Here is a 26,364-nt window from a genome sequence, read left to right as displayed (position 1 = left end):
CAAAATTCTCCAAGCCAGGCTTCAACAATACATGAACCATGAACTTCCAGATGTTCAAGCTGGATTTAGAAAAGGCAGAGGAACCAGAGATCAAATTGCCAACATGTGTTGGATCATAGAAAAAGCAAGAGAATTCCAGAAAAAAATCTAATACTGCTTCATTGACTACACTAAAGCCTTTGACTGTGTGGATCACAACAAACTGTGAAGAATTCTTAAAGAGATAGGAATACCAGACCATGTTACCTGCCTCCTGAAAAATCTGTATGCAGGTCAAGAAGCAGCAGTTAGAACTGAACATGGAACAACAGACTAGTTCCAAATTGGGAAAGGAGTACATCAAGGCTATATATTGTCACCCTGCTTATTTAACTTATATGCAGAGTACATCATGTGAAACGCCAGACTGTATGAAGTACAAGCTGGAATCAAGATTGCCAGGAGAAATATCAATAACCTCAGATACATAGATGACACCACACTTATGGCAGAAAGCGAGAAGGAACTAAAGAGCCTCTTCATGAAAGTTAAAGAGGAGGGTGAAAGAGTTGGCTTAAAACTCAACATTCAAAACACGAAGATCATGGCATCTAGTCCCATGACTTCATGGCAAATGATGGGGAAAAAATAGAAACAGTGAGAGACTTTATTTTCTTGGGCTCCAAAATCACTGCAGATGGTGACTGCAGCCATGAAATTAAAAGACATTTGTTCCTTGGAAGAAAATTTATAACAAACCTAGACAGCATATTAAAAACATAGAGACATTACTTTACTGACAAAGGTCCATCTAGTCCATGTATGAATGTGAGAGTTGGACCATAAAGAGCTGAGGGCTGAAGAATTGATGCTTTTGAACTGTGGTGTTGCAGAAGACTCTTGAGAGTCCCTTGGACTGCAAGGAGATCAAACCAGTCAGTCCTAAAGAAGATTAGTCCTGAATATTTATTGGAAGAACTGATATTGAAGTTGAAGCTCCAATACTTTGACCATCTGATGTGAAGACCTGACTCATTGGAAAAGACCCTGATGTTGGTAAAGATTGAAGGCAGGAGGAGAAGGGGACAACAGAGGATGAGAGGTGTGGATGTCATCACTGACTCAATGGCCCTGAGTTTGAGCAAGCTCTGGGGGTTGGTGATGGACAGGGAAGCCTGGCATGCTGCAGTCCATGGGGTGGCAAAGATTCAGACATGACTGAGAGACTGAACTGAACATGGTGGGTTATAGGATCTGGGAGTTTGCCTTATCTTAGTTATGAGTAGGAAACATCCATACAGGGGTCCAAATTGATGAGTCCAGGAGGGATAAGGAGCTGCAGAGAAAATGAAGAGCAGTGATACCTCTATTCCAGCCAGAGACCCAATTGTGAGATTTTGGGGGTTTGAGGAAAACACCAACCATTCTAGATTGGCCATGCCTGAATATTTATGCTTTGTTCATTGGTTGTACAAATATTCATTGAGAATCTTTTTTGAGCAGACATTGGGCTAGATGCTGAGAATTTAATGGGTGCCAAGATAGTCCCTGTCCTCGGGGAGCTCCTATTCAAAGTGACTAAGGCAGCTCTGTGACAACTTTGCTCACTTCAGTTTATTGGGCTGTTTCAGTGACATGTTCCATGGTATACTAGTGGAACCATGGCTCCTGGAGCTTTGCATGGAAGAGGGGTTATCAGGAAGTGTCCATGTTGATGGATGTAGGTTTCAATGTTAGTAAAGGAGGAAGAGGGCAGAAGGCCGTTTTAAGTCATGAAACAATAATAAGTTATACCATCAGCATTGTGTTCCATGCTTCATGTACATCATTACAGTCTTGACAACAGCCAGGCAAGGAGGTGGCATCTCAAGGTGCTTTCCTCCATCTTACAGATTGGTTATCTGAGCCGTGGAACTTCCCTGGTGGCTCAGATGGTAAAGAATCTGGATGCAATGAAGGAGACCCTGGTTCAATCCCTGAGTTGGGAAGACCCCAGGAAAAGGAAATGACCACTTACCCCAGCATCCTTGCCTGGAGAATTCTATGGACAGAGGAACCTGGTGAACTACAGTCCATGGGGCCACAGAGTCGGACACAACTGAACAACTAACACTTTCACTTTATCTGAGGTATGGGGAGGTTAAGTGTCTGTCCAGAGTCCTATAATAAGTAGAGGAGTTGGTGTGGGACACCAAGCAGGTTTGAGGGAGAGTGTATGTTTTTTCTGAGAACAATACTGCCTTTTCATTGTCCCAGGGAGACACCCAGGGTTGAAGAAGTTGACATGGGTGTCACATCACCCAGCTGCGTAGAGAAATGCTCTACCCTACCACTCAAGTTTTGTTTCACAACAAGATTGCTATACAGTGGTACTGCAAGCCTACAAGTGGTACTGCAAGTCTATACGTACATCACTGGTTAGGCACCCCCCAGAGCAACACCTGAGAAGACAGTTTGGAGAGAAAATGTACATCTTGTAAAGCTGGTAAGAAGAGCCCCAGGAATCCCCTTCAGTCTGGTATTTTGTGTGTTGATTACAGTATGAACCAATATGGAATCTGTGTACTGTGATATCTCAAGCTAAACATCTTGATTTAGCTCACGATATTCCGCTGCATGTGTGTGTGTGTATGTGTATGTGTATATATATATATATATATATATATATTCATTTGTATCACTTAGTTTCTGCATTTAGCAAATAAGTTACAGGTTTTCAACTAAGACTTTTAAATCCTGGCTCCACACTTGCTTAGTTTCCATCATTGGTTAAGAGTCTACTGACAACACCTTCTCAGTGTTATTTGTAAAGTCCAATGAGCTAATATTTGTAATGTGCCTGACACATCCATCTGCCTTTCCTCCTCCTTTATACCTTTAAACAATCCACCAAGTTTCAACCAGGGAGACTTGACATTTCTGGGTCTGTTGGTTTAGCCAAGACCCTAGGTGCAGCTCAAGCTACATATTAGAATCACTGGGAAAATTTAGAAAAATACTGACCCCAGGACTCACCCCAGATGAGTTAAATAAGGATCTTTTGGCATACTAGTTCTTTTGCAATAGATTCTCGAGTTATTCTAATATTTAGTCCGGGCCACAGCTGGCCCAAGAAACAGGAACTTCAAGATAAGATTACCTTGTGGACAGGAATATTTTTTGCAATAAAGCAGGGGCAGCTGGATAATGTTCCTGAGCCCTGGTAGGTTACCTCTTATTTGAATTAAACATTTAGGCAGTGGGCTGCATCGAAATGGCTCACAAATTTTGCCTCCTTTATGTCTTCATATTATAAAGCCATAGCAGTGAGGTTTGGGGCCATACACAGAGAATTTAGAGTTACAAGCATGGTTCAGTTCAGTCACTCAGTCGTGTCTGACTCTTTGCGACCCCATGTACTGCAGTACTCCAGGCTTCCTGTCCATCACCAACTCCTGGAGCTTACTCAAACTCATGTCCATTGAGTCAGTGATGCCATCCAACCATCTCATCCTCTGTCGTCCCTTTCTCCTCCCATCTTCAATCTTTCCCAGGATCAGGGTCTTATCAAATGAGTCAATTATTCGCATCAGGTGGCCAAAGGATTGGAGTTTCAGCGTCACCATCAGTCCTTCCAATGAATATTCAGGACTGATTTCCTTTAGGATGAACTGATTGGATCTCCTTGCTGTCCAAGGAGTCTTCTCCAACACCACAGTTCAAAAGCATTAATTCTTCGGCACTCAGCTTTCTTTATAGTCCAACTCTTACATCCATACATGACTACTGGTAAAACCATCACTTTGACTAGACGGACCTTTGTTGGCAAAATAATGTCTCTGCTTTTTAATATGCTGTCTAGTTTGGTCATAACGTTTCTTCCAAAGAGCAAGTGTCTTTTAATTTCATGGCTGCAGTCACCATCTGCAGTGATTTTGGAGCCCCCCAAAATGAAGTCTGTCACTGTTTCCACTGTTTCCCCATCTGTTTGCCATGAAGTGATGGGACCAGATGCCATCTTCGTTTTCTGAATGTTGAGTTTTAAGCCAATGTTTTCACTCTCCTCTTTCACTTTCAGAAGTTCAATTTCTGTTAATGAACTGATATTCCTGCTGGAGGACTGATGATGGCTTCCTGAGATACTGTTCGAGGCTGGCACTCCAGAGGACCTTCAGGTTTGTATCAGGAAGTACCTTCACTCTTTAGTGTAGTTCAACACAAAGGGACCACTTAAGTCTCTGAAGACAGTGCATTTCAGAGTTAACTTGCATAGGCTGGGTGTGGGAGTGGGCAGTTGTTCAAACAGATTCCTACCCCAGAGTTTTCTCGTCAGTAGGTGGGGCCTCAAAAATTTGCATCCTAACCAGCTTCTACGTGATGCTGTTGGTCTTGGCTACACTTTGGGAAGGACTCTTTGAAAAGCTAGCCAAAGAACACTTGACTGGGAGCTTCTCCACAGACTGTAGAGGTGGCTTCAGAGCAAAACTTCTCCTACGTCATTTCCCTGGGCTCAAGCTTTGCTGAGAAAAGGTGCAAGGGTGGACCAACCAGGCGGAGGGAGACGTCATTTCTTCCCCATTCAGCCTCCAGAGGTGCAGTGGAGAGTAGAATTCAGGGAGACACTACAGGATACTGGGGTGCAGGTGCGTCACCAGCGGGCCTTCCTCAACATCTTTAGCTGTCGGCAGGAGGGCGGTGGGTGACAGGCCTGCTGGTTTCCAGGCTGTGAGGATGCTCTCCTGTTGATGTCGGGACAGCCCCCTGCCCCCTCCTGAAGGGCGGATTAGCCTACCCACTGCTTAGTTACCAACATGGAACCTTCTTACCTCACAGGGGAGCCTGTGCCAGGAAGGCAGAGATACGAAGAGGCAACAGTCTCCCCTGGAACGGAAGAGGTTCCTGAAGTTCCTGTGAGGTGGACACACTGGGGGCAGAAACGCGTAAGAACAACCTTTTATCTGTAATTGAAGTCAGCTCGCTCCCCAGCGCGCCCTCACCCGCGTCTAAGATGACTCTGGCCCTCAGGGTTCACATGTAACATCGGTGAGGCCAATAGGAAGGTGATTCCGACTCTTGAGGGCACTCCTTTCTCAGCAAGACTGTTGCCTGCCTCTACAGGGCTCCTTCCTCTCTTCGTTTCGAGGCGGCTGCGCATCCGGAATGAGAAGAAGGGATGCAGTCCGTGCTTCTCCTCGAGTGCCCACCGTCTGTCCCCACCTCCGCCCCACAGCCCCGGCCCTGGGGCCACTGCTCCTGTCCGTCCTGGGCACTTCTTCCGGGGAAGCGTCTGCCTTGTGCGCTTCGTTGGGGGCTGGGGTCCTATTCCACTCTCAGAACTTTCTGGACCTCCTTGTGCCATATATAGGGGGAGTGGACGTAGATTGAGGTGGGAACTCTTGATCTTTCTGCCTGAACAGGGCTTGCCTGTCATCCCTGAGGCTGCCCTACAAATTGTGGGGCCCCCTAGGAAAGCCTCATCCTAGGCAAATGGGAACCCAGGCACCTCTCCTCTGCCGACAGGCTGCCTCTGGGTCCTCCACCCGCCCCCAGCCCAGGAAGGCTCCTTTGTCCAGGAAATGCCCCAAGTCACTCACACCCGATTCTGAATCCTCCTAGCTTTTGCTTAGCAAAACAAACAAAAGTAAAAATACTCCTTTTTCTCCTTGAGCCTGCCAAGCTTATACACACACACACACACACACACATAACTTCTGTGGGTTTGCAAATGAAAGCTTTGGTTTTAATAACTAATCTTTTTTTCTTTCTGAAATGGGCTTTCTGAGCCAACTTTGGCATCTGAACCTGAGGATTGAGTTCTTTATTCTTCCCTGGACTCTGCTCCACCCCAAGCAATGAAAGCCTCAGCATCAGTGGGAGGGAAGTTGGCAGGAGGGGGTGTGAGAGTCACTGGGAATGAAAATATATTGGATAATAATTCAAATGATGGCGCCAGAGCACTCCCTGGGCCCATGAAGCCCTGCGCTGGCCCCTGCGAACATCCCTATTTGAATTCTTCCTCCTGTCACTCCCCTTTCTCCTCTTCCTTCCTCTCTTCCTCTGTTCTGAGTTCCCTGAGTTATTATAGCTCTGGCAGCGGGACCAATGTGATTGAGCACAATAAATAAAATCCAAAGTATTTCATCTTTTCTGTCCAAAATTCAAAGAAATGACAATTCTCAGAGAACCCATAATCTTTTTCAAATTGTCAATAACATCTAAAAGTTCTCTCTCTTTAAAAAAAAATATTTAAGCTAAAGCAAAAGTAAAAAGCAAGCGAGTTTGCACTTCCTATGAAATAATTTCTCTTATACATGGCTTTAGATGTCAAGCTTGGGAGAATATTATTGTGACTTTAATGGAGCCTATTGATGTTTAAAGCTAGTATATGCTAGATGGAAAAGTGTGCATGCATAGAGAATTATTCTCTGGAACTCAGCAGATAGGTATATTTAATGGTGTGGCCAGAGGGAAGCTACATTTAAGCATGCTGACTGCCATTTCCAAATGTACACAGGTCTGCCTGTATTGAAACTCTCTCCACCAACAGCCAGGGAAAAGCACTGAAAATCTGAGAAGCAAACTGTAAAAATTCAAGCAGTTGGCTAGAGCCCCAGAAGGCTCAGGGGAGAGACCTCAGAAACCAGGGCTGGGAATGATCATCTAAAGAAATCTGGCTTCTTCTGAATAGTATATTACATTTGGATTTTTTCCACTGACCCAGTTTGTATGGCCATAATTAAGATGCTAGAAGTTAGTGTTAGATTTTAATGTTGAGATTACTTATCTTGATTCAGGTTTTAATTATTCTCATCCCAAATGCTTTATATATCCACCTGGCTCTTTTTTAAACTTAATTTTGATGGTGGTTGGCATTGTTATTGTTTTCATTAGAAGCCTAACCTCTGTTAGGCTACATACTGTTCCTTGTATGTAGTTCATAGCTATTCTTCCACAGAATATAGTGGTCTGAGGCTCTGGGGTACAGGTCAAGTTCTAGTTCTTGATTTGGATGGTGATAGCATGGTTACATTTTGTGAAATTTTTAATTTGTCATTTTTCTGTTTGAATGTATTATTTCGCTCAAATAGCTTACTTTGGAAATTCGGAGAAATGGAGGCGTATCTATAAAATCTCTTGTATGTGATTTGTACATTAGAGCCCATTTTATTATTAATTTTGAATGTAGGAATGTCTCAGGGTAATTGGTAAAGGTGCCTGAAAGTGAAAGTGTTAGTCTCTGTCGTGTCCGACTCTTTGCGACCCCATGGACTGTCACCCTCCAGGCTTCTCCATCCATGGGATTTTCCAGGCAAGAATACTGGAGTGGGCTGCCATTTCCTTCTCCAGGGGATCTTTCCAACCCAGGGGTTGAACCCTGGTCTCTTGCTTTGCAGGCAGATTCTTTACAATCTGATCCACCAGGGCCTGGGTGTATAAAATTTGTGAGATATAAAGAATTTAAAAATATTACAACTCATCCCCTTCATTTTGCCAGTGAATAGAAGGGAAACCAGAAAGTCAAGAAACTTAACCAAGAAATCCTGACCCATAAGTGGAAGAGACAAAATCCAGGGCCATATTTCCAATTATGCCATTTGCATAGTAACATATGGACTCTGTACTAGATAATACGAGTCTATCCTTTATTGAATACTAAACATTATATATACAACATCTCATTTAATCCGTAAAACCCTCTTGTTTGGAAATGGAATTTTTATTCCCATTTTTCAGATCAAGAAACTGAGGCTTCTTTAGATAAATGACTTAGCCAAGGTCACACAGTGAGTGTTGAATTTGAATTTGTCTATTAGTATCTCTCTCTTTTTTTGTGTACATTATTAGCATCAGCATGCTATCTACTTAAACGAGGCTTTTACCAACCACAGTATGTCTAATTATGACATGAAGCCAGTGAGCACAGGGTCTGCTAGAAATGATTCAGTCAGTGAACAAAGACCTCTTCAGCCATTGAATGGAAATGAAAAATGTCTGTAGTGAAGTAAAAATAAACTCGGCTTGGCTGCCCACCCTACTAACATGTCCTGTAACCACATCAGTTTAGGGAAGCCAATTGTTGGCCTCAAGGATGCCAGCCACAGACTTGTACAAAAGCCAGGCACCTTCACTCCAGAATTAGGAGCTGAGTCTAGCCCAGAGCTCTGTGAAACAAGTACTTTCTGTATGGCTTTGTCATTGCTCGGATGATGGTGTATCCGCTAAATGCTATCATTAACTGAGCTATAATTGCTGGAAGTAATTTTCTTTCAGCATCAGGGACCACAGAGAACTTGTTCTGTGCCTGTTATGAGTCAACGTTGGAGAGAAATTCGTTTGCTCAAAGAAAGTTATTAAAATGCTCTAATTCAATATTTGTGTGAGAAATCATAAAATTGATAAATTACAGGTGAGCAAGATCAGTGAGCTCTTTTGTTTCTTCCTTCAGGGACCCACTGCAAATTTCCTGTGTTTACTGCGCTACAGCTTCTTAGATGAATGATTTGAGCGTGGGATTAAAGGCACATGTTCTTGGCAGAAAAGCCAAATGCAGCTGAAAGATCTATTCTGCTAGAGTATCACCATTCGTAGTGCTATAAAAACCATCAGTGAGTGTATTTTATCCATAAGTGACCACAGCCCTATTTAGTATAGGAAAGGCTTGATTTGTCAACAATAAATAGATTATTCTAGGAGCCACTGACTCTAGATGTTACCATACCCCTAACTGGTCCCATCATTCAGAGTTTAACAGTTTATCAGAGGGCTGAAAATAAGTGCACACATCATTTTATCTTTTCTTGATTTTCACATTGAAATGCACCATAATTTTTCTCATGTTCCTTTGAAAGTCCTTCTATGGTGTTTTTATTGGGGGAAGCATGGTCTTTTGTTTGTTTTTTTCCCTGCTTTTCAGCCCCTTAAAGGAATTGTCCAGTGTGCAAACTTTCTTTCCTTTCATGTATATACTTTCTCCTTCCATGATCTCATCCACTCTTCTCATCCAGTGCTTTTCAAACTTTAGTGCATATAAAATCATCTGCAGAGTTTGCTAAAACACATCTCAGAGATTCTGACTCAGTGGATCTGAGGTACAGCTTAAGAAAGTGCATTTCTTGGGGAGGGGGGAGATGAATTATGAATTTGGGGTTAACATATTTACACCAGTATATGTAAGATAAAATAAGTAAACAGCAAGGACCTACTGTAAAGCACAGGGAACTATACTCAATATCTTGTAACCCATAATGGAAAGTAATCTGAAAAAGGAGACATATATATGTGTGTGTATGTGTGTATATGTGTGTGTGTATATATATATATGTATGTATATTTACACATGAATATATAACTGAATTACTTTGCTATATACCTAAAACTAACACAACTCTGTAAAATCAACTATAGTTCAATAAAAAAGAGAAAAATTACATTTTTTATATTCTTCCAGATGCTGCCACTGGTCTGTTGACCATTCTTGAAGTCACCCTGCATTGGAACTCAGTTGATCACATCTAGGCAATGATACCCAGTTCGAGGCCTTTCCCACGATCTTGACACTGATTTTTCAAACTCCCTTCTGGAGGGTTCTCCTGAATACAGCTACCAGAGTCTTCTATGTAGACTGCTTTCAGCACTGCCACCCGATCTTCTTCCCTTCCTGTGTCTACTAACAGTGCTTTTATCCCAGGCAGCCAAGCTGGAGGCTCAGTGGCCACTTGCTCTCATCTCTCACCCTTTGGCTTCTGTTCCATCGGGTACCAAGTCCAGCAAAACCTATCTGCTTAGTGACCCTCATAGCCATGCCACGGCACACACACCTGGAACTCTTACCTGCCCTGCTTGTACTCCCCCATTTAGCTACAGCCTTACCAAGCACTCCAATGCCTTTGTGTCTTTAAAAGTGCTTTTCGTTCAGGTTGTAGCCTCTGTTTCCTTCTTTTCCACCTGTGGCATGGCATTTCCACAGTTGATGGGTCATGGATGGATGGAGAGCAGGGTTCTATTATTTTAGAGACTATGATCATTTGGATTAGGGAGACCTAAGACAAACTAATTCAATTTAGACAGATAGTTGTTGGGGTAAGTTGGGGTAAGAATCTATTTCTTTTTCTATTTTTCTCAGTTCAACCCAACTGCTTCTGAGGTCCTCACATCACCCACACTGACTGACCGAAGATGCAACCATATCTTTCTTGGTGACCTTGAAAAAGTGAAAAGTGAAAGTGAAGTCCCTCAGTTGTGTCTGACTCTTTGCAACCCCATGGGCTGTAGCCTACCAGGCTCCTCCATCCATGAAATTTTCCAGGCAAGAGTACTGGAGTAGGTTGCTATTTCCTTCTTTTGGTGACCTTAGTTTTCCTTATATTGTATCTTTTGCTGCCCCTTCCACCTTGAGTAATGTGTTACTCTTAATAATTTTAGTCATCCTATCTTCCAAGCAAAAAAAAAAAAAATTAAAAAAAAAGATTTTCTGATGTGGACTATTTTTAGTCTTTACTGAATTTGTTACAATATTGCTTCTGTTTTATGTTTTTGTGTTTTTTTTTTTTTTGGTCCTGAGGCATGTGGGATCCTGGCTCCCCCACCAGGGATGAAACTCGCACCACCTGCATTGAAAGGTGAAGTCTTCACCACTGGACTGCCACGGAAGTCCCCAAGTAAACTTCCTTAGTTCTAATAGAAAGTCTATTTGGGGAACACTTTTTCAGTTTAGGAGAAACCTAGGTCAGAGTACCTGAACTGGAAACTTGACCCATAGATTCAAGGTAGCTCTAAACATTCATGAATATTTCAGATTTTCACAGCTTTAGGGCATGACAGATTTTTGAAACGTTTGTTGAAAGTCTTGCAAAAAACATATTACTCATTTCTGTGCCTTTCAACACAAAAATCCAGAACTAAACTTGTCTTTTCTTGATGATTCACAACTGCCATAACAAACAGCACTTTCTGTATCCTGCTGTGTTTTTCTCTTTTCTCTGGCTTATGGTTATGACTTTATAGGTAGCTAGCCTCCTGCAGCTCTCTTCCCTTAACAAAGTGCTGATTTTAATCTGCAGAGGCTGGTAAATTAGATAACCAAGGGTGGAACAACCCTATGCAATATATGTCAGTAGGCTCAGGGTGAACTGAGGACCCAGCTGTTAAACCATGACTTTCAGCATTCGTACTTTATCACAGTTGTTTCAACAACCCAGAGTGATTCCATCTTTACTTATTTTCCCCTCTTTCCTGCCTCTCTTTTTTTACTTCATTTTATCTTTCCTCCCTTCCTTCTTCCCTGCCTCTATCCTTCCTTCCCCTGCTTTCCTCCTTTCCTCTCTCTCAATCTCTATCTTTTTGTAAACTGACTTTGGGCTGCTCACTGTATCTTCTGGTTTCCAAATAGCTGAGATTTCAGGTGGAAGACTGACCTTCAGATGAGTACAACTCAGTTACATTTTTACCCTTTCATTCATGTAACATGTCTTCATTTCTAATAAATGCACTTAAGTTTAAGGTTAAGATGCTCACTGAAATGTATTGCCATGATTTAAAATGTATAGCATGAAAACTGGGGGAAGAATCTAAAGCTCCCATTTGATATGTGGGCTCCATTTGTATATTTTGTTACTTGCAAAATTTAAATTGAAATTTTAAATCATTTTGCATAATGAAGGCTTAGAGTACATGGTCTAAAAATAGCCTTTACTGTAGCGGTATAAATCGTCTTAATTAAAAAAGATTTTGAATTTAATTGGGAAAGAGAAAGGAGAGTTATTACAATATTAGATTAAAATGATAGTGTTAACTACCAATCTCTATTGCTGTTTACATTCTGTATTGACAAACTTAACTTGCTAAGGGCTAAAAATTGATTTGTCCAGCCTCATTTCCATTACAGTTTAAGTCATTATGTGAAACAGCGGCAACTTTTGCAGGGGAGGAAAAAAATGTATCTATCCTTACAATTAACTAGGAAATTGGCATTTTGGCATTTCCGACTATTGGGCTCTTATTGTACAGAACATAATTCTTAAAGATGTGATATTCTGAAATGGCAGCTCCCAACTATGTAGTTAACCTTCTCTATGCTCTGGTAGTAAAGTTAGATGCACACCTTGCTCTATGGAACATAAGTGTAATTGTAGATTTTTCATTTTTTAGCTAATCAGTTAATATATATCTGCAAAACAAGGTACTATGGCATATGAAGTTATAAGAAAGATACATTCCCTGTAAGTGAGGACCTTCCGTTTTGCTGGAAAGACAAGACGAATGAATAAAACAAATGAGGAAGGCATATTTTGCGCTTAAAGCCAGTACATAGAGAGTTGTTTCAGGAGCGAAATGGCCTGCACAGACTTTAAGTGAATAAAAAGATGAAAAAGAGATCCATGTGGGCTGGAATTGGGGAGTAGTTTTCCTGGAGGAAATAGAGCTCCATTTTAACCTTGAGTGTTTTCTAGAAAAATGTGGAACAATAAGGCAGAGATGTTTCACCAGAGTTCTGCTCAAGGTGGAGGTTTCCTGGGATGCATGAAGTCAGAGAAGGGTTAGTAGAAAAAGAGACCTTTTAAGGTGCTGAAGATAATGGCCATGCAGCACCATCCCTGTGACTTGAGAAGCTAGTGTTCAGAGTGAGATATGTGACTTGAGAAGCTGATATTTAAAGTATAGATACTTGGAGCCAGTGGGAGGGAAAAGGGCTAGATGGATATTGATAGCCCTTCTGATGGGCAGCTAGAGACTTTTCAGGGAAGCAGATGTATTTTTGAACTGTGGCATTGGAGAAGACTCTTGAGAGTCCCTTCGATTACAAGGAGATCAAACCAGTCAACCCTAAAGGAAATCAAACTGAATATTCATTGGAAGGACTGATGCTGAAGCTGAAGCTCCAATATTTTGCCACTTGATGCGAAGAGTTGACTCACTGGGAAAGCCCCTGATGCTGGGAAAGATTCAAGGCAGGAGGAGAAGGGGATGACAGGGGATGAAATGGTTGGATGGCATCACCAACACAATGGACATGGGTTTGAGCAAACTCAGGGAGACAGTGAAGGGCCAGGAAGCCTGGCGTACTGCAGTCCATGGGGTCACAAAGAGTCTGACATGACTGAGCCACTCAACAATAAGATGTTCTTTGGTTGGGATCCCTAGAAGCTGAGCTGAGACAAGGATTATGGGACAGGTGACTTGTTGAGGGAGAAAGAACAATGGGAGAAAGGAAGGATAGGGCAAGAGAAGTTATCGATACAGGCTTTTCATGAAGACCAAACCTCAGCTGACCCCAGGGGAGTTCCAGAAAGTAAACGGCCCACGAGGGTTGTTCTGCCTGAAGAATCTTCTGGATCCTGTGTCATTAGCCAGCTGTGGGTTGCCCCAGGGTCAGAAGGGAGCGGGCGCAACCTCTCAGGTATTTCCGGGCAGGTGGCTTCTGGCTGGTGCAGGCCATTCTCTGCCAAAGGGGGCAGGTGTGAGTCACTGGCAGCCAGCAGTGCCACAGCTGGGGAAGGGCACACCCACCCAGGGAAGAGAGGCACCAAGGGATCTGCCACATGGATCTTGTTGTTGTTCAGTCACTCAGTGTCGTCCGACTCTGCAACCCCATGGACTGCAGCACACCTGAGTCCCCTGTCCTTCACTATCTCCCAGAGTTTGCTCTGAGAAACTCATGTCCACTGAGTCGATGATGCCATCTTACTCAAATAAAATGCTATCAAGCTCCCTCCTCCCAGTTGGTCACATAATGTCACAAAGCAACTCTCTGATGCATTCTTAATTAGGACATAAAAACCGTCTAACAGTCCCTCCCATATTCCCCAGTGATCTACAGTTGTTACCCTCCCTTTGAACCTCATTTTGCCAGATTCACAGCCTGATCTAAATATTAGGTACAATAGCAAAAATGTTTATATCTGTTTAAACCAGCTTCCAGAGGGAAGATAGGGGCTGCCTCTGGGGGATGAATTCTCTCAACCATCCCATAAGTGATAGTCCTGGATACTGGACAAAAATCACTGTTTTCTTGCCTGTACAGACTGATGGACATGTAGAGGACCATCTGCATGTAGGTAGACAGATTTGCCTTGTTCTCAGTGATACCATGTGCAAGAGCAAACACACTTTAGTATCATCCAGGCCCACGACAAGAAAGAACCACTCACGTAGATTTTTAATATTTGGAGAAGTCAGAGGAAGCAAATTTCTAGCCAAGTTGTTTTGACTCTGGCTGCGTGTTAGAAACCCGAGAAACTTAAATAGAACAAAATAAAAGAATATCTAGGTGGATTAAACAGAATTTCAGCATAAAGAGAAGTGATTGGTATATTTTAAAACTCTTGGGAGGCTCTTATGTACAGCCAGGAACTAGTCTTTATCAGAGAGTTATTACTACTCAACAGTCCACTTCAAGCTCAATGGACTAAAACAAGACTTTTGTTACTAGACCTTCTGCGTCTGAGGATCAGCTGGATGGTATTTCTGATATAGGCTGAGCTTACTCATGCATCTGGGGGCCAGCTGTGTCTTGAGGTGGTTCTGATAATCTTGGCCAGGTTCTCACATGGCTGAGGGTCTGCTGGCTGCTGACTGATCTAAGGGAGCCAAGGCTGGACAATTGAGCTCTGCTCCATGGGGTCTCTCCCCCTCTGGTATGTTCAGATCGTGGCTTGCCAGAGATCCAAGAAACAGAGCAGAAATACACAAATCCCTCAAGTTCTAGGCTCAGAACTAACAGGGCTTCACGCTAACACATTCTGTTGGCCAACACAAGTCACAGAGCTGGCCTGGAGTCAGAGCAGGGAGAGACCTGAAGGTTCGAGGGCCATGTATGCTTCCTTGTAAGGAAGCCAATAATGGAGGCCAAGAGTGCCCTGGATCTGTTAATTAGATGGAACCCATAACTTTATGGGAGGACAACTGATTTGTCAAAGTGGTTAATTTAAGAGTTTGATATTTAATCACAGATCTGTCCATTTCCCCCCCACCCCCCCACCCCCACCTCATTCTACACCTCTTCATTATAGTATTTGAAGTTTGGCCTATAGCTATGGTATACATATATTTACATAAAATATGTACCTATCTCTACTTTTAAATGTCTAATTCACTTCTATTATATTTGTGCTCTGGACTCGAATTGCAGACAGTAGATCCACAAATAGATGGACAAGTGAAAGCACATACTTGAAATCTATTTTCTAAAGTATTAGCTGTGGAGTATTAATTATGAAGTATGAACATCTGGGGTATGTTCTAAGAAAGTGGACATTTGATCTCTTATGTTTTGACAATCCATTCTAATTACTGTAGTTTTGCAGGTTTTCTTACCCGAAGAGGGCTTCCCTGGTGACTTAGAGGTTAAAACGTCTGCCTGCAATGTGGGAGACCTGTGTTCGATCCCTGGGTCAGGAAGATCCTCTGGAGAAGGAAATGGCAACCCACTCCAGTATTCTTGCCTGGAGAATCCCATGGGCGGAGGAGCCTGGTGGGCTACAGTCCACGGGGTTGCAGAGAGTCGGACACGACTGAGCGACTTCACTTTCACTTTTCACTTACCTGAAGAGGTGGTGCTCTGAAGAGGATGGAAAGATAATGGAAGGGTAATTTCCTGTATACCTTCAAGCAGGATAGAAACACAGTGAAGTGGATTATATACCTGCAGAACACCTGTCATTCACTCCCCAGCCAGTTTTCAAAGTGCATATTAAAGAAATTGTTTTCTCCTTGGGTTTTTCTATGACTGGTGCCTTCACCATCTGGCCCAACATTTTGCACTTAGTTTCACTTTCTCTGATCTAGAATCTGGCTGGACTAGAATCATCCTTGGCCCATTAATCACACTCATGTTGTTCTTGTCTCTTCCTTCACCTCCTTGGCATGCCATCTGCTTTCTCTTCTCCCTATTTTTTGAATCCTACCATATTCTCAAGAAACTACTCTAAACTGTCCTTGGGGGGTCTCCTAAAACTGTTTTGGCTGCATCAATCCTTCTATTCTTTGAACAGCCATAAAACTTATTATCTGAACCCACTGACACCATTCTGTCTTGAACAGCTGTCTAGCTTTTTAAAGTATCTAAGCTGGCCCATCTGATTGACTGTGAATTTGGTGTGTCAAGGCAGGTTGACCATTTTGGCTGCTCAGCTATTGCTGGACACAGTCATAGGTGTGTCAACTCCACAAGACCAGGGGTTCCATCTGCTTTGCTCACTCCTGTATCCACTCACTGAGCACATAGAAGATGCTCAGCCACATCTACTGAATGAATGAGAAAGAATGGGCAGTCAATAAATATTTAATAAATTGGTTTTCCAGCAATAAGAAACAACAAAAAATTAACATTTTTAGTGTGTCAGGAATCCAATGTCTGTCCACTTATCTATTACAAATGATCCCCTATTGTGGGAAGGCACTGGGGAGTTGAGCATAAACAAAACCTAACTCTGCCATCAACGATCTCACAGCCTTATGTGGGGAGGGTGCCATTATGTGTTGCCTTTTGTATATCAGGTGCTGATGCTGCATGATGTTGGAGTAACTGGCTTCTGCTATCAGCAACCACAGTAATGTTAAAGGACCCAAACCCTAAGACTTAAACTGTACGGCTATTGACCTCCAAACAGCTAAGGACCTTAACTAAGGCATTTATCTGTTCTGAGACTCAGGATTCTCACCTGTGAAGTGAGTAGAACATCTGGAAGGGACCCTCTAGTTCTCACTTTCTTTGACTGGTTGTCTTAAGAAAGGCTTAACATCCCTCTGATGAAATGATATGACCTCGAATCTATGGGAACAAATCCCAAGCTGAAATGTGTGTCATCATTCTTCTAAGTGTCTGGCATGTCTTTCGGTGGCAGTACAACCTTCCTTCATGCCAGTGTGGGTGAGAATATTAAGGTTCTCAAGGCAACTCTCTAAGACATTTATCCAGAATACTATTCAGCATCTCACAAACTACCATTGGGTGAACTGGTTAACACAAAATAAAATGACAAGAACAGAAGTTATTTCTTCCTGACTAGCCTAATCTTAAGGGTGTTTTTGTTGGATCTTGTTGCTCATCCACCTACCCAAATGTTCCCTTTGAATCTGCCCAGGAACAGAACGTAATTTGTGGAAACTGGTCACTCTTAGCAGTTGCCTCAAACTCAACAACTCAGTAGAAGAGAGTTTATTTTGGCTCATTCTGGACCTTAATGAAGAATCCTCAGCATTGCCCCAGGCTGGGCCAGCCAGGATCCTAGCCCCTGTGTGACTCAGGAGTGGTAGGCACACTGCCTCCAGACTCATTGTGGCTGCCATCATCGCTGGGTTTCACCTGCCCCATTTGGGGGAGGCTGGTCAAATTTACAAACTTACCAAACTGAGCAAGCTTATAAAATCAGCCCCAAAGACAGCACATATTGCACCTCACATGGGTGCATTAACCTGTCGAAGATGTCAGCAAGGATGGATTCTTTTATGAAACTAACACAATATTGTAAATCAATTGTACTTCAGGTTTTTAAAAGAAGGATGGTTTCTTTCAGTGCTCTTCTTTCTGAGCCTTTCAGCATTGAAAAATACTCTGTTGCTGGCACTGCACTTACCTGCCCTCCCACATGATGAAGCAAATGTCTCCATGCCAGGTGGGCCACGCTGCAGTCCCCCAAAGTCAGCTGATGGAGAGGCTTATTGAGCCAGAGGGAGAACAACCTCCAGAAGCCACAGTGGGAAGCACTCTTTGTCTCAGCCCATTTGGGCACCTATGGGTCTAAGTTGGCTAAAACCTATATGGGTTTTGAGGTTGAAGTCTCTCAGTGACACAGAGGGTTGGTGCTTACCATAGAGGCAACTATTGCAATTTTGTGACTGGAAATGGGAAGGTCAGATCCATCTCTGAGTGAGTTTGTCACTGTGAGTGCAAAATATGGCCTGCAAAAGGAAGGCTCCTTCTCTTGGAAAGACTCTCTGTCCAAAGGAAGGAGCCGTGTACCCACTGGACATTGTCTTCTTGATGACATCGAGGACAGAGACAGTGACCAGCATCTGTGTATCAGCCTGGTGGCTTTCCCGTTAGAGTGAAAGGCAAAGCATTAGCCTTAGTGTGTAAAAGGCCCCAAAGACTGACCCATTCTGTCCCTTAACTGTATCCTAACCCACTGCCTACTTCACTTGTTTTGGCCATCCAGCCCCCTGACTACCCCAAAACAAAATATTGAAAATGACAACAATCATTCAGCCTTCTCACAGCCCTGCAGTTTGCTCTGGGGTCCTTGGAGAAGGTTCAGCGCTGCTGTTCCCAGTGTCAGGTGAGGGGCTCGGCCCTGGGTCTGGAGCATCTGCTTCTGCTCCTCGCCTGGGCTGTGCTGTCCACTAGACGCTCAGCTTCCGGTGGCTGGGCTTCCTCACACCATGGTGGCTGGAACTGTTTCCAGCATCCAAGAAAGAGAGCTCAGCAGAAGCTGTTCTGCCTTTTATGCCCAAGCCTGGAAGTCACCTAGCATCACTTCTATCAGACAAGCCATAAGCTACAAGTCAGGGCAATCACAAAAGCTCATTCGGGTTCAAGGGAAGGAGACACAGACTCTTAACAGAGGACAGAAATGTCAAGGCTCTGGAAGGTCTTGCAGGAAGGGACTATCATGGTGGCCATCTTTGGAATATCAAACCTGGGCTGTGGGGATGCTGTGTGCAATGGCTGCAAACAGCAGCCTCCTTGGTGGTATATTTTGCCTCTGCAGGTTGCGCTAAGGAACCCTGGAGATGGTTCTTTCCAGTGGACATTCATGACTGGCCTGCAACTGGCATGCTGTCTCCATTCTAGACTGGAGACAGGTTTGTGCAGTGCCTTTGGAAAGCCCCAGGGTACACAGTGGTTGGTTAGTAACATCCATCTGCACGAAGCTGCAGAACAAGGAGCACATGATTGAGTCCCTCTGCAGGGTCAACTTCAAGTTACCTGGCCACCAGAAGATCCACATCTCAAAGAAGTGGGGGATTACTGAGTTTAACGTGAAAGAATGTGAAAATATGGTGGCAGAGTGGTTCATCCCGGATGACTGTGGGGTCAAATACATCCTTAATCATGGCCCCTTCTTCATGGCAAATAGATGGCCCTGCGCTTGTGAGAGCCTTGGTGTTGGCCTCTCCCTACTGAGGCCCACCAAACCTGGGCTGTTCCTGCACCACACCAGATGTGTTCTGTCTCAGCACTTGACGTTTGCTTTCTGTTTATTAATATACTGCTCTTCCCCTGGATAAGCACATTCCTCACTTTATCAATAACTTGGGTACTTGACCCAAATATTTTCTCCACTGCATGGTCTTCCCTGAGTGTCCTGTGCCAATGAAAACCCATGTCCTAATCCATCCCCTGCTTTCTTTTTCTCGATAGAACACAACACCATTTACGTACTGTATGTTTTACTTATTGGAGAAGGAAATGGCAACCCACTCCACTGTTCTTGCCTGGAGAATCCCAGGGGCGGCGGAGCCTGGTGGGCTGCCGTCTAAGGGGTTGCACAGAGTCGGACACGACTGTAGCGACTTAGCAGCAGTAGCAGCAGCGGTATTACTTATTATTTGGTTTTTGTACTGTTCTTCTCCTTACATTTTAAACTTCCACTAAGGGAGGGGTTTCTGTCTGTTTTGTTCATTGCTCTTTTTCCCAAACTGGAAGAGTGCCTGGTACATAGTATGGGCTCAATAAATGTTTGTTTGAGTAAATTAGTGAACAACTACCCTCATAAAACATAAGACAAGGCAGTAGTGATTATTCTCATTTTCTTTGGTCTTGAGGACAGTGCCAGGAATCTCTCCTCATCTACAAAAGAACAGTGCCAGCCAGTATTGATATTAAATCCTGTACTAACAGTGCTGCTCCTGCCTCCAGTTAGAGCCAGGGAGTTATCAGAAGAGAAAGAGGAGAAATGGTGGGGGATGCCTAGGACAGGGCTCTGACAGTGAACCTCTGAGTGCCAGCCTGATCTTCCCTCTGTCATTTGTCATCTGAAGGGATTGACCTATAGGTTGGTGGAAGGTGGCTTTCCCCCAGCGTGGTTCAGTGTTCACAATTCAGATAATAGATGTCTTAAGAAATGGGAAGAAAGCAGGAAGACACGTACTTCATGTATTATCAGGCAGTCAGTTGGGCACTTTTGCTGTCTTTGAGGAATGACCTCTCTTGTTTCACTGCCTTGTGCTTGTTAGCACATTCTCTGGAGGTACCTAGAGTATTAACATCTCAAAATGGATTAGTAAAGGATGCCAGGAGAAATATCAATAACCTCAGATATGCAGATGACACCACTCTTATGGCAGAAAGTGAAGAGGAACTAAAGAGCCTCTTGATGAAAGTGAAAGAGGAGAGTGAAAAAGTTGGCTTAAAGCTCAGCATTCAGAAAACTAAGATCATGGCATCTGGTCTCATCACTTCATGGCAAATAAATGGGGAAATAGCGGAAACAGTGGCTGATTTTATTTTTCTGGGCTCCAAAATCTCTGCAGGTGGTGACTGCAGCCATGAAATTAAAAGATGCTTACTCCTTGGAAGGAAAGTTATAACCAAACTAGACAGCAGAGACATTAAAAAGCAGAGACATTACTTTGCCAACAAAGGTCCATCTAGTTAAGGCTATGGCTTTTCCAGTGGTCATGTATGGATGTGAGAATTGGACTATAAAGAAAATTAAGCGCCGAAGAATTGATGCTTTTGAACTGTGGTGTTGAAGAAGACTCTTGAGAGTCCCTTGGACTGCAAGGAGATTCAACCAGTCCATCCTAAAGGAAATCAGTCCTGGGTGTTCATTGGAAGGACTGATGTTGAAGCTGAAACTCCAATACTTTGGCCTCATGATGTGAAGAGATGACTCATTGGAAAAGACCCTGATGCTGGGAAAGATTGAGGGCAGGAAGAGAAGGGGATGACAGAGGATGAGATGGTTGGATGGCATCACTGACTCAATGGACAAGGGTTTGGGTGGACTCCAGGAGTTGGTGATGGACAGGGAGGCCTGGCATGCTGCAGTTCATGGGGTCACAAAGAGTTGGACCCAACTGAGCTACTGAACTGAACTGAACTGAAAGGATGCTCTAAGTTGAATATATTCTTGAATTCAATTTTGCTCAAATAGCATTCACTAAAGAATACAAGTTGGTATTAAGCTGGAATACCCTGGACTCCATCATCTAATATATTATTCCAGGAGTTCAAAAGGAGTCCACTCTGAGATGGGTTGATGATGACATTTCAATGGATATTGTGTTTATAAATTTTTCTTCTCTGCCAAAGAAAAGAGAAGCAATAAATATGGCCCCAAAGAGCTCTGATTTGGTGGAGAGGATTGTGGTGGTGACCTAGATGTGTCCCCTGAGTCACACATTGCTCCCTCTTAAATCAGGATCTTGAATCTGGAAATGTACAGCAAAGAGGCAGACAGGGCCCTGTTTTCCTTGTTGGGTGTGTATGAGGCAAAGGGGAGCCCAGGGCCTGCCAGGGTGGCTTTCTCCCCAAGCAAAGGTTATAAGAATGAAAGGGTCAAACATGCCTTGAGCTCCTTCTGAGACAAGGTAAGGAGAATACAAACTATTAATGTAATTTATGGGCAGAGCACTTTGAATATAAATGAAGCAACCAATGGCCTCTTTGATTGGCATTTATATCTCGTTTTATAGAGATCACATAGAGTAGTATTATAATTCTTGACAGTTTTGATTGTAAAATACATGGGACTTTAAGCTCCGTGGAAGAAAGCAAAGATGATTAATATTAATAATGGACGACTAGATGCACAATAGATATGAGTAATATGTTTTGTATTTATATAGCTATTGTTTTAACTCATTCGAAAACACTGTATACTTTATTGTCAGGAATGCAGTCATAATAAGACACTATATTATCTAGGTCACATAAAAGAAGACATTCAAGCTAATCCCTAAATCCTATTAATTTTTTTACTCACATTACAGAAAAACAAAAAACAAAACAATAGCTGTTTGACTACACTACTCAAATGAATGCATTCAAAGCAATGTGCCTAATTAAAGATACAGATCAAAATTCAAATAACTTCATGCAAGTGCGGTCAGTCCCAGAATCATTTGGAAATGTTGATAGCCACAAGGAAGGCTATGGATCTCAGAAAAATAAATAAATAAGAGACTGGGCAAATCAAAGCATAGTGATGAATGTGGGGTGTGTGTGTGTGTGTGTATTCTTCTAAGTGCAGAATGCTGAGTGAAGCAACTCTGGGCTCTGTCAGCAAAATTACAGCTCTAATAAGAGTGTGCACTGTTATGGAGAAAACTATTTCGATGGAAAATGCACATCTCTTAGATTACATCTAGCACTTGGAAAATTGCAAAATGTTTTACCACCTCTATTTCCCACTTCCTCCTCCCTTCCCATGACTCGTTCCATCACCATGTGGGAAAAAGTAGAAAGAGAAAACAAAGACTGGATGTTGTGGTCACCTTAATTTAAGATGTGCCTCTGATTCAAAATAGAAATAATTCAATAAGTAAATGTTACCTATGTCAAGTCTTCATTCAAAAGGCATTTGGAGTATTTCAAAGGCAAATATATTCTGGAAAAAGGTGAAAATGAGGTGGAATAGAAGTAAAAGTTTGTACAATATGTGGAAAATAAGCCCCACACCCGAATAAGTAAATGACCAGTACATTGAATTCTGGGAAGTCCTAGTCATTTCTTAGAAGTAGGACCTAAACTTGATTCTGAATTTTTTTATTAAACCAAAGAGGAGGGAAAAAAACGATGGGCAGCCACATCGTTTACATAAGCAGAACTACTCTGCAGAAAAATACACCTGTTTCATTTTCTAAGATTTGAGAGGAGCTATTATTTTGATTTCACTTTGTATTTTTTATTGTTGTTTGTTTTATCTTCCTTTCCCCTTGGGCTTTTAAAATAAGATTCTGATGACAGAGACAGAAGTAAATCCTTCCATCCTATCCCCATTACGATTTGCTGTGGTTTGGGAAGCTCACCTTATATGAGGAGATGTAATGGCTCCCCACTGCATCATTCACCTCTGACATCCGATACCTTGTTTTTAGTGATGTGTCCATTAGGGTTTGCTGCATAAATAAGCTATTCCAAAACTTAGTGGCTTATGCCAACAGTCATTTATCTGCTCACAAATTTGTGGGTTGGCAATTTGAACTGGACTAGACTGGGCCATCCTTCAGCCTCTCTTGCCTAAGTTTTGCTCATGTGGCAACTGACCCTGTCAACTGGGTGGGTAAGGATGCCCTCACTCATGTGTCTGGAGGGTGGTGGACTGAAGGTCGGGTGCTTTGGTTTTCCCCAACATGGCTTCTCTGACAGGCTGGCTTGGGCGCCTTCAACCTGCTATTTCTTTGCATGGCATTTGCTTATGTCTTGTTGGCCAAAGCAAGTCACATGACCAAGCCCAGCTTCAAGGAGGGGAAAAATAGACTTCTTTTTTAATGGTAGGATCTGCAATGAATTTGTGCGTGTGTGTGTGTGTGTGTGTGTGTGTGTGTGTGTGTGTGTGTGCACGCTAAGTCACTTTAGTCATGTCCGGCTCTTTGTGACCTTATAAACTAGAGACTTCCTGGCTCCTCTGTCCATGGGATTCTCCAGGCAAGAATACTGGAGTGGGTTGCCATGGTCTCTTCCAGGGGGTCTTCCTGACCCAAGGATCGAACCTCAATCTTTTATGTCTCCTGAATTGGCAGGTGGGTTCTTTACCACTAGCACCACCTGAGAAGTCAAATGAATTTATGGCCATTTTTTCTTTTTGCAGCAACAAGTTTAATTTTTGCTTCTGGTAAAGGGAAGGGAACACCATACCCCTGCTTATACTGTAGCTTGAAGCAAAGAACTTTAGTTTCTTCTCTCTGCATAAAATCCTGTGTCCCAGAGGGAGGGGAACTATGAGGCTTATGAGATGATCTTTCAGGAAGGAATTCACTTTTCCAGCTGTCATGGCAGGGAATGAATGATCTAAGAGATGTGGGAGAGTAAGGGGAGGCAGAGAGGATGCAGGTGAACAGTTTGTGTGTGCATTGTCTTGCATCCATATGAGGCGAGAGGTGAATGAACTTGTCCTTCAGGGTTAACCAGCTGTTTTTTTTGTTTTGTTTTGTTTTGTTTTTTTGAGAGAATAAAGGAGAATTATCGAACAATTTCAGATTTTATAAATCATTATTTTCAAGTCCACACCAGGTGGTGGAGTAAGATAGAGTCAAAAACATCATCTCAAGGCATTCTTTCTTTGGCAGGACCTTTCAAGGTGCCTGCTTTCATTGCTGACAGTCTCCCAGCCTCGTCTGCAATGTTCTCACAATCACAGTCCTCTGAGCTACCACGGGGTGTCTGCCATTTCACCTGCTTCAGTTCCCTGCAGGGATGTCAGCTGCCGAGGCCTCTGATGCTGCCACATGGCCTTTGAAGATTCTGAGGACACTGTGGTGCTGATGCAGGCTTTGTCTCCAACTCATGATGCAAGTGCTAGCACCAGCATCATTGGCTTGGCAGGTGCCCCCTTGTGTTCTTGAAGACTTGTTAATAAAGCTTTTCCTTCAATAGCCACCAACAGGTTTTCTGGCTCTTTTATTTGGTTCCTTGGTGAAGTTGGATGAGTTCTCTTACTGTATTTTTTCTTTTATAATGAAAATAGGGGTGTGATGGACTTGCTGGAGAAGGAAATGTCAACCCACTCCAGTATCCTTGCCTGGAAAATCTCATGGACACAGGAGCCTGGTGGGCTGCAGTCCATGGGGTCGCAAAGAGTCAGGCAAATCTTGAATCAATGACCTATGGCCATGAGATGCTGTATAAGAACCATCCACAAAACCTCACCAGTCTTTGGGTCACATGAGTGGCTATGGCTTGTTCTATAACAGGGGTCCCCAACCTCCAGGATTCAATGGCTGATGATCTAAGGTAGAGCTGATGTAATAAATAGAAATAAAGTGCACAATAAATATAATGTGTTTGAATCATCCTGAAACCATCCCCCTACCCCTGGTCTGTGGAAAACTTTTCTTCCATTAAACCTGGTCCCTGGTCCCAAAATGATTGGGGGCTACTGCTATAATGATCTACTTCTGCTCAGCTGTGAGTAGTCAGGTGGCTTAGCTGACTTGGCTATGCCCTTTGATGTGTCTGGGGTTGCTTAGCTGGAGGATGTGGCTCCATTCCATGTTATTTCCTCCACAGCAGGCTAGCCCAGGTTCATTCCCAGGCCAGTGGCAGGGTTCCAAGGGAGGGCACATGCACAAAACCTCATGAGGCCAAGGCTGAGAATCTCCACCATATCACCTCTCCTGTTCCTAGGAAGTCACCAGGCCCCTAAGATTCACAGATGGAGAAACAGATTTTATTTCTTGATGGGAGGAGATGAAACATCATGTCACATGGGACATGGATTTGGAAAGTGCAGAGAACTGGAGCCATCTTTGCAAACAATCTAACACACCCGAAAACCTGGGAGCCCTGGGTGAGCACAGTTGGCAACCCGGACAAATTCAAATGCATGTTAGGAAGACGAATTTGGTAATCTTTTTAAAAGGCAGAAGATAAATTGATTTGGGTAGTGGGAGGAGAGGTTAGTGTAACCTGCAGAATGGCTTTTGCTTTAATACAGGTGATAAATCAGGAGGGTCTAGAACGGGGGAGCAAACAAGCTGCACACCACGTGACCGATTCACATGCCTGCAGTGGAATGTTGAGGAGAATTATGTGGCCGCTTTCCTGGGTGAGCTGAACACTGAGGCTTGATGGATTTGCCCTTGAATGGAGCAGAGACAGCGTAGTCCCATGTGTGTGCCACTTCTGTGCCACCAAGGGCCATGGCGGTGAGGTTAAAGAGCCTTATGAAACTGATAAGGAGGTAGAAGGATCACATACTAATAATCAAGTGTAAATGAGGGAAAATATTATTCTAAAATAAGCCTAGCTTTTGGATTCATTCCCTTAATGGTAATGTCATTTCTCAAAGTGTGTCATATTGTATAAGGGGTAGATTTGAGTCTATATTATATAGATCAGTCCTGTATTGTATCATGGAAGGAATACCAGCTTTTCTGTTATCTATTGAGGCCCAATAAACCACTCAAAGATTAGAAGTTGTGATAGTTAATTTTATGTACCAACTTGAGTGAGTCTATTCGTTTCCAAGGCAAACCATTCAATATCACAGTAATCTAAGTCTATGCCCTGACCAGTAATGCTGAAGAAGCTGAAGTTGAATGGTTCTATGAAGACCTACAAGACCTTCTAGAACTAACACCCCAAAAAAGATGTCTTTTTCATTATAGGGGACTGGAATGCAAAAGTGGGGACTCAAGAAACACCTGGAGTAGCAGGCAAATTTGGCCTTGGAGTATGGAATGAAGCAGGGCAAAGGCTAATTGAGGTTTGCCAAGAGAATGCACTGCTTATAGCAAAGA

General features: G+C 43.1%; 1 long non-coding RNA gene and 1 pseudogene across 3 annotated transcripts; both read left to right on the top strand.

The window, feature by feature from the left end:
• The first annotated feature begins 1,149 nt into the window (after nucleotides 1–1,149).
• Nucleotides 1,150–24,506, top strand: LOC147361273 (uncharacterized). Of its 3 annotated transcripts, none has more exons than XR_015140000.1 (5): nucleotides 1,150–2,108; nucleotides 2,236–2,464; nucleotides 4,037–4,133; nucleotides 4,792–4,898; nucleotides 24,193–24,506. It is a non-coding gene; the product is annotated as an uncharacterized LOC147361273 (long non-coding RNA). The 3 variants fall into 3 exon arrangements; XR_015140002.1 differs by lacking the exon at nucleotides 24,193–24,506 and adding an exon at nucleotides 5,077–6,094 and having other exon boundaries at nucleotides 1,922–2,108; XR_015140001.1 differs by lacking the exons at nucleotides 1,150–2,108; nucleotides 2,236–2,464; nucleotides 4,037–4,133 and adding an exon at nucleotides 4,295–4,601.
• LOC147361274 (small nucleolar RNA SNORA70) lies at nucleotides 18,549–18,693 on the top strand (annotated as a pseudogene).
• Nucleotides 24,507–26,364: the final 1,858 nt, after the last annotated feature.

Source organism: Bos grunniens, chromosome 13 (genome assembly GCF_055505025.1).
Source record: "Bos grunniens cultivar Pamir isolate PY7600 chromosome 13, Bosgru_T2T1.0, whole genome shotgun sequence".
Classification (NCBI taxonomy): Eukaryota; Metazoa; Chordata; class Mammalia; order Artiodactyla; family Bovidae; genus Bos; species Bos grunniens.
This window is presented reverse-complemented; position numbering and strand designations above follow the sequence as displayed.